This window comes from Podarcis filfolensis (assembly GCF_964270895.1).
Source record: "Podarcis filfolensis genome assembly, chromosome: 4".
NCBI lineage: Eukaryota > Metazoa > Chordata > Lepidosauria > Squamata > Lacertidae > Podarcis > Podarcis filfolensis.
Window position 1 is genome coordinate 58628830 of NC_139607.1, and position 10389 is coordinate 58639218.

The following is a 10389-nucleotide window of genomic DNA, read 5'->3' on the forward strand; positions in this document are numbered from 1 at the left end:
TTAACATCAACAGTTAGTATGATCAGGCACCTTAATAGGTGGATCACTATCAAGTAGACTCTGGCTGCTGCTTTATTTTCACCACTCTCACTAATAGAGATCTACCTTCTGGATTCAATCCTCAGTATATACAGTGGTACCTCGGGTTACATACGCTTCAGGTTACATACGCTTCAGGTTACTGACTCTGCTAACCCAGAAATAGTGCTTCAGGTTAAGAACATTGCTTCAGGATGAGAACAGAAATCGTGCTCCGGCAGCGTGGCGGCAGCAGGAGACCCCATTAGCTAAAGTGGTGCTTCAGGTTAAGAACAGTTTCAGGTTAAGTACGGACCTCTGGATCGAATTAAGTACTTAACCTGAAGCACCACTGTATAGGGGATGTGAGCCAGGGAGCAGGTAGCTGGTGCCTTTCAGGATTGTCACTGCCCTTTTAACCCTTTAGAAAGATTCCTGTGTAAGCTTCACAGTCATGGGAGAAGTCTTACCTGATAAGAGGAGAGGTCTCCTCTCCTCTTATGTGTCAGAAAGCACCATTCAAAATAGCCACAGAGCTGTTTAAAATATAACATTGGAAATTGTGCTCAAACATGACTTTCCTTATGAGCATTCTCTAAAGCAGGCAAAGGCAAACTCGGCCCTCCAGATGTTTTGGGACTACAACTCCCATCATCCCTAGCTAACAGGATCAGTGGTCATGGATGATGGGAACTGTAAGCTCAAAACATCTGGAGGGCAGAGTTTGCCTATGCCTGCTCTAAAGCAATACTTGTAAACTTTAATGTGTTCTTTAAAAAAACACTTGATGTCTGAGTGGTTTGATCTATTCTGTCTTTGGTTACAACAAGCTGGAGCAGTGGCCTCCTCACTTCTTTGAGACATGATTGCAGCTTTTTAAAAATAGAATTTGATATTTAAGGAGATGGTTAACTGGAGCTAAACAGCAGGGGGTGATCACTACTTCCGTGCTATATTCATGAGCTCCCAGACGCTTCTGGATGGCCACCATTGGAAACAGAAGGAATAATGATCAAAATGAACATGGAAGGAGGGAGGGGACATAATAAAGGTCCACAAAATTATGCAGGGTGTGGCAAAATTCGATAGAAGATCTTCTTCATCTCTCATAATACTAGTACCAGTATCTAATGAAGCCGAATGATGGAAGATTCGGCAAAAGCAAGAGGGAGTTCTACATTCACTGTTGAAGGAAGGATACCTTTGTATAGCAGTTGCTAGAAATCACAAGTAGAGACAGTGCTGTCACCCTCAGATCCTACCTCTGGGTTTCCCATTCACATCTAGTTGACCACTGTGAGAACAAGTATATATCAAGTGACATCCAACTGCATCTGTCTGCAAGGGAAATAGACTTCCACTCACACAAAAGGAATTCTTTCCCTCAGAGGCGTAGCAAGGTCAGGTGGTACCCGGTTCAGAATATTTTGTCACCCCCCCATCAACGGCTCAGGGTAGGCTTGTGAGTCGTGGGTGGATGGCATGCCAAATGTCACCCCCCTCAATGATGACACCAGGGGCAGTCCGCCCCCTACCCCCCTTCCTATGCCTCTCCTTTCCCTGAAACCCTGTCACCTCCACTTCAGCAGGACTCCTCTTCTTCTTAGGAAGTATTTCGTCACACAGTGAAGGGATTCACCACCACAAGATGTGGCAATGGCCACCAGATTAAATGGTTTTGAAAGGGGACAGGTCCGTGGAGGATGAGGCTATCAAAGCTACTTGTCATAACGGTCATATTATACCTCTGAATACCAGGTGCTATTGTGTGTAGGATTTGCAGGGTGTTTAGATGGCCAGTGAGAGCAGAATGCTGGGCTAGAGAGGCCTGTGGTCTGATCCAAAGCGGCTTATATGGCATTGGTCTTTTAATCCAGGGAAGGATATTCTTGGGAACAAAACATACATGTGTTTTATTCTGTGTATTTGGTACCAAACCACTCAGAGAACAGTTAAAAGAAGGCAATAAGAAAGTTCTCACAATGCACAGGGGAGGGAAGGTCCCTGCCCCCAAATATACCCATTTATTTTAAAATGTTTTATTCCATACAAAATCATATGGATAATAAAACATGGACTCCAAAGTACAAATTATACAATGAAAGAGAATGATTCCTTTTTAACAAATTAAAGCTCTTCTGTCAGAAGAGGGCAGCCTTTTCACATATATTGTAAACAAAACAAAACAGAAAACATCCCCTTAAATTATTCCCTTCATTCAGATTCAATATGCCACAAACAATTGTGGAAAGGAGATGATTAGAAACATTAAACCCAATCTACCTGATTGTTAACAGATTGCATTCTTGTTAATTCTTTCTGTTCTCAGCAGAAGACATGATTATAACTATTCGGCAAGGTGAGTGTGTCTTTTTGCTTTGTTCATGTCATAACAGACTTCTTCCTCCCTAAAGCTAAACTTAAGAGACAAAGCCATTTTCAAGAATCAGAAGTATAAATAAATAAAAGCTGACATGTCGTGAAGGAATGATCTTATTGCAGCGAAGGCTTGATGTGGCAAAGCAGATGAGCCTAGTCACACAGCCAAAAGTAGGAGATCAAAGAAGCATCACCACCATACTTTACAGGAATATGTACATAAGGGTGAGTGTGTGTGAAAGAGAGACGATTTATTTATTTAATTTACTTTTTATTATCTTATTTATTACATTTATATTCCATCTTTATAAGTTCAAAATAGTTTGCATGGCCCCTCCCATTTTAGCTTCACAACAGCTCTCTGAGGTAGATTCAGGTAGGTAGCCGTGTTGATCTGACACAGTAGAAATATATATATATTTTTTATATATAAAATTTTTATTGGTTTTTTAACACATAATAATAGACAATACAAAACAATACAAAAACAAACAAACATATAAACATGTATAATTTCTTCACATTTTTTCTTAAACCTTCTTTCATCGACTTCCTCATACCTCCCCTTTCTGCATCCCTGTTTTAAAGTTTTCCAGCAAGCCCCAATGTCAACTTATAACACTTTTTTCCCCTTTGAGTCCTTTTTCTCATATCCAATTATTTGTCCCCGCAATTCTGTTTTACCTGACCCAAAACATTTTAGCACTCATTAATTTTGCAACAGTTCTTGAGATAAACTTTAAATTTCTTCCAATCTTCTTCCACCGTCTCTCTCCCTTGGTCGCGGATTCTGCCAGTCATCTCCGCCAGTCCCATGTAGTCAATCACCTTGGTCTGCCATTCTTCCAGTGTGGGTAGTTCTTGTGTCTTCCAATACTTTGCTAAGAGTACTCTTGCTGCTGTTGTAGCATACATAAAAACGTCCTATCTTTCCTTGACACCAATTGACCTACCATGCCCAGGAGAAAAGCTTCTGGTTTCTTCACGAAAGTGCATTTAAGCACCTTTTTCATTTCATTATAAATCATTTCCCAGAAGACCTTAATCCTAGGGCACGTCCACCAAAGGTGGTAAAAGGTACCTTCAGTTTCCTTACATTTCCAACATTTGTTATTGGGCGTATGGTAAATTTTTGCCAGCTTGACTGGGGTCATGTACCACCTATATATCATTTTCATAATGTTCTCTCTTAAGGCATTACATGCCGTGAACTTTATACCGGTGGTCCATAACTGTTCCCAGTCAGCAAACATAATGTTATGACCAATGTCTTGTGCCCATTTAATCATAGCTGATTTAACCGTCTCATCCTGTGTATTCCATTTCAACAGCAAGTTATACATTCTTGACAGATTCTTAGTATTGGGTTCCAATAGCTCTGTTTCTAATTTTGACCTCTCCACCTGGAAGCCAATTTTCCTGTCCAATTTGAAAACTTCATTTATCTGATAGTAATGAAGCCAATCTCTTACTTTTGACTTCAATTTCTCATAGCTCTGCAATTTCACTTTTCCCTCCTCATGTTCTATAATTTCCCAATACTTCGGCCATTTGGATTCCATATTAAGTTTTTTCACTTCCTTAGCCTCCATTGGTGACAACCACCTAGGGGTTTTGTTTTCTAACAAATCTTTATACCGAATCCAAACATTATATAATGCTTTCCTGACAATATGGTTTTTGAAACCTTGATGGATTTTTACCTTGTCGTACCATAAATATGCATGCCAGCCAAATCTGTTATTGAACCCTTCCAAGTCCAAAATGTCTGTGTTCTCAAGAAGCAGCCAGTTTTTCAGCCAGCAAAAGGCCGCTGATTCATAATACAACTTTAAGTCCGGCAGGGCAAACCCCCCTCTTTCTTTCGCATCAGTTAATATCTTAAATTTTATTCTGGGCTTTTTGCCCTGCCAGACAAATCTAGATATATCTTTTTGCCACCTCTTGAAACAATCCATTTTGTCCAAAATCTGCAATGTTTGAAACAAAAACAACATTCTCGGCAAGACATTCATCTTAATAACAGCAATTCGCACAGTAGAAATATATATACCGTATTTTTTGCTCTATAAGACTCACTTTTTCCCTCCTAAAAAGTAAGGGGAAATGTGTGTGCGTCCTATGGAGCGAATGCAGGCTGCGCAGCTATCCCAGAAGCCAGAACAGCAAGACGGATCGCTGCTTTCACTGCGCAGCGATCCCTCTTGTTGTTCTGGCATCTGAAATTCAGAATATTTTTTTTTTTCTTGTTTTCCTCTTCCAAAACCTAGGTGCGTCTTATGGTCTGGTGCGTCTTATAGAGCGAAAAAGACGGTATATATAAATGTCCAGTAGCACCTTAGAGACTGTAATGGTTCTAGGGGTTGCTCGTGCGTAAATCGATGCCACACCTGGCTAGGTTACCTGGGTGAACCCTTTCTGTCTGGACAGCCTCTCACCCGTGGCTGTCTCAATTGCTGGCAGAATCCGTCAGTGGGCGTTTCTTGAACTTCTTCCAGCAAAGAAGCTCTTTGACGCCTAGTCGCCGCCTACTCTCCCTGTGCGGAAGCCTTCTGCACAGGGAGGGTGTGGGCAGCGGAGGACCCGTGCTCTCCCCGCTGGTCTCCGGCGAGGAGTCATGGAGCCACCTCGCCGATTCCCCCATCTGCCCCCGTTCTCCAATGGTGCTACGCTGAATTCCTTCTCCAGAAGATGGGCTGCTTCTCTCCCTCCCGGGACGCTCTCCGGAACCCCTCTGGAGCCCTCCCTCTCCCTCGGGCTCTGATGGCAGTTCCCTGACAGAGAACAACTAAGTTTGTTCTTGGTATGAGCTTTCGTGTGCATGCACACTTCTTCAGATACACTGAAACAGAAGTCACCAGACCTTTATATATAGTGAGAGGGTGGGGAGGGGTATTACTCAGAAGGGTGGTGGGAATGGGTATGCTATCAAATGCCAACAGTGCCCTTCAGCTCTCTATATTGGACAAACAGACAAAACCCTACACCAAAGGATAAATGGACAAAAATCTGACATCAGGAATCACAAGACAGAGAAACCAGTAGGAGAACACTTCAGTCTCCCAGGACATTCTATACAAGATCTCAAAGTAGCTGTCATATTACAAAAGAATTTCAGAAATAGACTGGAAAGAGAAGTTGCTGAATTACAACTTATTACCAAACTTAAAACCATGGAGAGACCTGGTCTGAATAGAGACATTGGATTCTTATCTCATTATACATGATAAAGCTATTTTTGGTCATCTCATCCCTTGCTTTTTCCTGTAAGGCTAATTGCAGTTGTTAACAGTCGTCAACAGGCTCATCACACCTATCAGCCAATCACCCATTCCCACCACCCTTCTGAGTAATACCCCTCCCCACCCTCTCCCTATATATAAAGGTCTGGTGACTTCTGTTTCAGTGTATCTGAAGAAGTGTGCATGCACACGAAAGCTCATACCAAGAACAAACTTAGTTGGTCTCTGAGGTAGGTTAGGCTGAGTATTTGTGTGTGTCCACATGTCTATTTATTCATCAGTTTATTGCCTATTTGCTTGCTTCAGCATAGAGTTATATAGCATGTCACCCAGTTATATCCATCTATGAAAGGAACAGACTCCGCTCACCCAAAAGGAGTTATTGAAGCCCTCATCGCCTCCTAAGACTGCTTCAAAGGCCTCCCCTCTGGATCAGACTTGGGAGGTGAGACAAGGGCTGTGGCAGGAAGGGAAAGGGGAAAGGGGGGAAAGGGAAGGAAATTCTCATAGTACAAGCAGAGGTCCATTTCCCCGACACTGGATATCACCCATAGTATTTCATATCAAACAAAAACATTTTAAAATAATTTTGCACCATAATGTGGGATCCATAACTCAGGTATTGGCCTCCATACTTAAAACCACACCCACCCTTAGGCCCTAGTGGTTTCTATAGCAACTAATATACTTCACAGAGAAAACAGCAAACTAAAATTAGAATGAAAGGGAAATGTACCGTATGTTTTAGGAATTTCTCTTCCACTTGTTTTGAAAATGTCTCAGCAGCATATGTATAAGGTTTAACCAGTAAGGAGACAGTTAAAACCCATCTGTCAGCACAGAATGTTCAGAAACTACCTCTGTGCTAGCTGAACATCCTTAAGGTGAGAAGAAGAAAAAAAACATTGCTGTGGTTTAGGAAAGGTCATGATCCATCAAAGGTGCATATATAGCAGTGCAGGAAATAGAAACTGCCCTGTTCCCGCCAGCAGGGAGTTCTGTGTCCTTACCATACCCTGATTTTTAAGCATGAGTCAGCCCTAAATGGCTGGATTCTCAAGAGCATGTCCATGCTGAATGCTGTGTCCATTTACAATGGCTACATTTAGTGCTTTGCCATTGGCAATCAAAGAAGGTCGATTTACCTTGACATTTGAGAGTTTGTCCTTGCAAAAGTGGCTCAGCTGAAAGCCCATGCCCTTCTATATTGTAATTTTTATAGGGATATAAGAGCCCGATTTATCTCCACAGTATATTCTTTACACTTAGGGAATTGAGGTGAACTTTATGTTCCATTTTAACAGCAGGCACCAATCCTTAGACTAAGAAAATAATAGCCAATTTCCTTGGTATAGTCAAGACTAGGAGACACTTGTTAAAGGGAGGATGAGTTCTGAGTCAAAATTGTAGGTTTCTTTAAAGAAGTTTTGATCATGCATTTTGTTATCCTCTTGAGGACCCAGGCACTGTGAAGCCATGGGTAGGGAAGCAAGCTTCAAATAAAGACAAGGAGTCCAGTGTTGAATTTAATTCGGCCACAACTTTTTTGATTACAGAAGAATAGGTTTGACATAAACATTGGGCATATATCCATTGATCAATCAGCCTGCCTGCTAGTTGATATGCTGTCAGCTGACAGCTGGGGTTGACCAATGCTGAATTCTTCCTTCCCATAACTGTATGTAAAAAAAGATATTCATCACCATGATATCCTATTTGTTCTTCAGGGGTTTTTTATGACCAAGAACCAAGCAACTTTCAATATTTGCATTACCAAAACAGTCTGATTCTTTCTCTGGCTTTTAAATATAACCTGAAAGCATTGTGACAGGATTCATTGGTAAACTGGATCCTATAATTTCTCTAATAATCTGACACAGCCCCACACATATTGTTAAATTCAAATACAATTCCACAATATATGAGCAAAATTCCCTTCAGCCTTGTTACATTTCCAGCATATTACTGAGGTTGATGGGAACATTTTTAACAACTTGCAACCTAATAAATAGCAATGGTTCTTGCACACTGTGTATCATGTGCTATTCTGGTAATCCCATATCTAGCAACAGGCAGAAGGACTGGCTTTAAAGGATTTGGTCCCCCAAAATCTGGTATCTGGAGCTGACCCTACACATGTTCTGATATCCAGGCTGGATAACAAGAGGATGTTTCCAAAGGGTGTAGAGATTGTGAATGTTCAGATAATTAGCCCATCTCCTAAAAGAAGACTGTTAATAGTTTAGTGTTGATAAGTGTTGTGATAAGAGATTAGATACCTACACTCATGCTGGTATTCAAGTTGCAGTGTGGCAGTCAACAAGTCTGGCTTCTGGAGATTCAGAGAGAGATTATGCTGACACCAAATACCAATCCGAAACCAATGAAGGGGAAAAATCCATAATCACTTACCAGCATAGACGACAATGCTAATGAAACTTTGAAAACTCAATCCATCTTTTAAATAAAAGTAAAAACAAAGCTCTATCCGTAACCCTCCTAATTATATCTAAGGCCATAAACATTACTTGCAATTTCTGTTTCACAAAAGATTTTCAAAAAGAGGCAGTGCTTTTCAGCATACAAATTATGACAGAAAAGGACAGGAGATTGAAGACAAAGACACTTGGAGTGATTCTCTCTAGATGAAGGCACAATTCATGCTATACCCACCATGCTAATGCATTACACTTTGGCATTTCTAAAATATAGCTGTGAAGAATTCTGTGAATCCACTAATTAATATGACTTTTTTCGTTAGACATTTCATTAACCCACATATTCAGGTTTGCATGTCCATTTTTTAACCTCACAATGTTGGCTCTTAATGCTATAATTAATGGATTTCCCACAGCAGTAAGACAACAATAGCTTCTATACATATATAAAAGAAATATGCATAATGTATACTAAAGACATTATCTAAAGGGTTTGTCCTTGGCTCGTGTGTACTGTGCACTGAAATATAACTGTCTTCACAAAATTATCACCAATAATTTAAACAGGGAATGTTTATTTGTCAGTGGGGCGGTAGAAGGTCCCTCAAACTCTACTGGTTACTGGATAATATGCAACAGTTGGGCAAGAGTTTCTGACCAACAAAAAGTCTCTTCCCCCCTAACTTAGGCTATTATATTCTCTGCTCTGCAATAACTCAGATGTAGATTTGTGCTTGAATATACACGTCATGCCTGTGTAGGATACAGTAGGTAATTGGCTTCATCATCTGAGCCACCATTTTGTATCTAGCACCAGTCAAAGGACCTTGGAGTTCAAGTAAAAATCAGAGTAGATTCCACAGCCCTGTAGTCTCCTCGCACCTGGCTTAAAGACATAAAGAGCAACAAAGGGCTGATTGAAAGCCCTTTTCCTGGCAGACTCATGCTGCTCCTTAAACTGCAGAGAAGGGTGTTTGGGAATGGGCTTTCAAACAGCTCTGCAGTGCTGGGACGAGAGGCAGTTTCTGTTGAATAGAAACCGCTTCCACCTCCTTGAGGAAGGCATGCTGTTACCACCCATCAGCCTTGCTCCGACAAAGGAACAGTTGAATGCTCACTTGAAACTCTGAAATGTTCCTTTGAAGCCCTGCAGCACACCTGATGTCATGTATTATGCCAGATGTATGGCAGGTGGGTGTGGCTTCCAAAAATGACCTTGCAGTACAAATGGGAATGCCAGGTAAGCCAAGTTTGGTCCACAGGCCAGAGGTTTCTGACCCCTATCTTAAACAGTTGTGTTGCACACCACATGTGGCCTTGGTAAAAAGCTGGTTCATGTGAAGTACAGTATAACTAAGTGGTATGCAAATAAGGCTCAGCAGATGTCCATCTGTAACCACACTCTCCTTTAGTTCAATCCAATGCTTCTACAGACAAGTTGTATAGCCTAGATCTAGTAATTTTAGATAAATAAATGATCAACAGTCCTTTGACTTTCTGCAAGACACTTCAGCACCCTGAATTTTAAGAAGCTGAATTTAATATGACTATCCAGTGACAATATTCTTGATGTTCACGTGTTGTTTTTTAAAAGTTTGTGATATGGTGATAGATTGTTGCCAGAGGGATTGAGCTTGCATATATTCATCTGCTTGCACACCTTCCCTTCCCCATGCAGAACACTGAAGGTGTACTGGAACACAGGCACATCATTGCTTATGATATAACCCTTCAGTGTGCACTGTGAGAAAGGGTACATCTCATAGGAAATTGTCACTTTGCCTACACCACTATTTTCTTATGAAGAAAGGGATGAAAAAGTGCTATATTGTGACACAGCCTGTATTGTGATACAGGCTGTGCACGTTTCCTCAGAAACAACTGTGAAATCAATACAGTGTGCTATCAAATAACAGCACACACCTATCCCTGTCTACTCAGAAGTCAGTTCCACTGAATCTTAGCTTAATGGGACTTACTCACAGGTAAGTTAGTATAGAGTTGCAGCATTAGTGTGCTTTGACTGTAAGTCAGTGTGGCATAGTGGTTAAAGTGTAAGACAAGGATCTGGGAGACCAGGGTTCAATTACCCCCTCAACCATGAAGCTCTCTGGCTGGCCATGAGTCAGTCACGGTCTCTCAGCCTAACCTACCTCTTGTAGGTTAGGCTGAGTTCTTGAGGGGATAAAATGGGGAGAACCGTGTACACCACCTTGAGCTGCATGGAGGAAAATGGGATAGAAATGCAATTTTAAAAAAAATGTACTTTCACATTGAATTTCTTTACGGCCAAACCATCCTTCTAGTTTTTC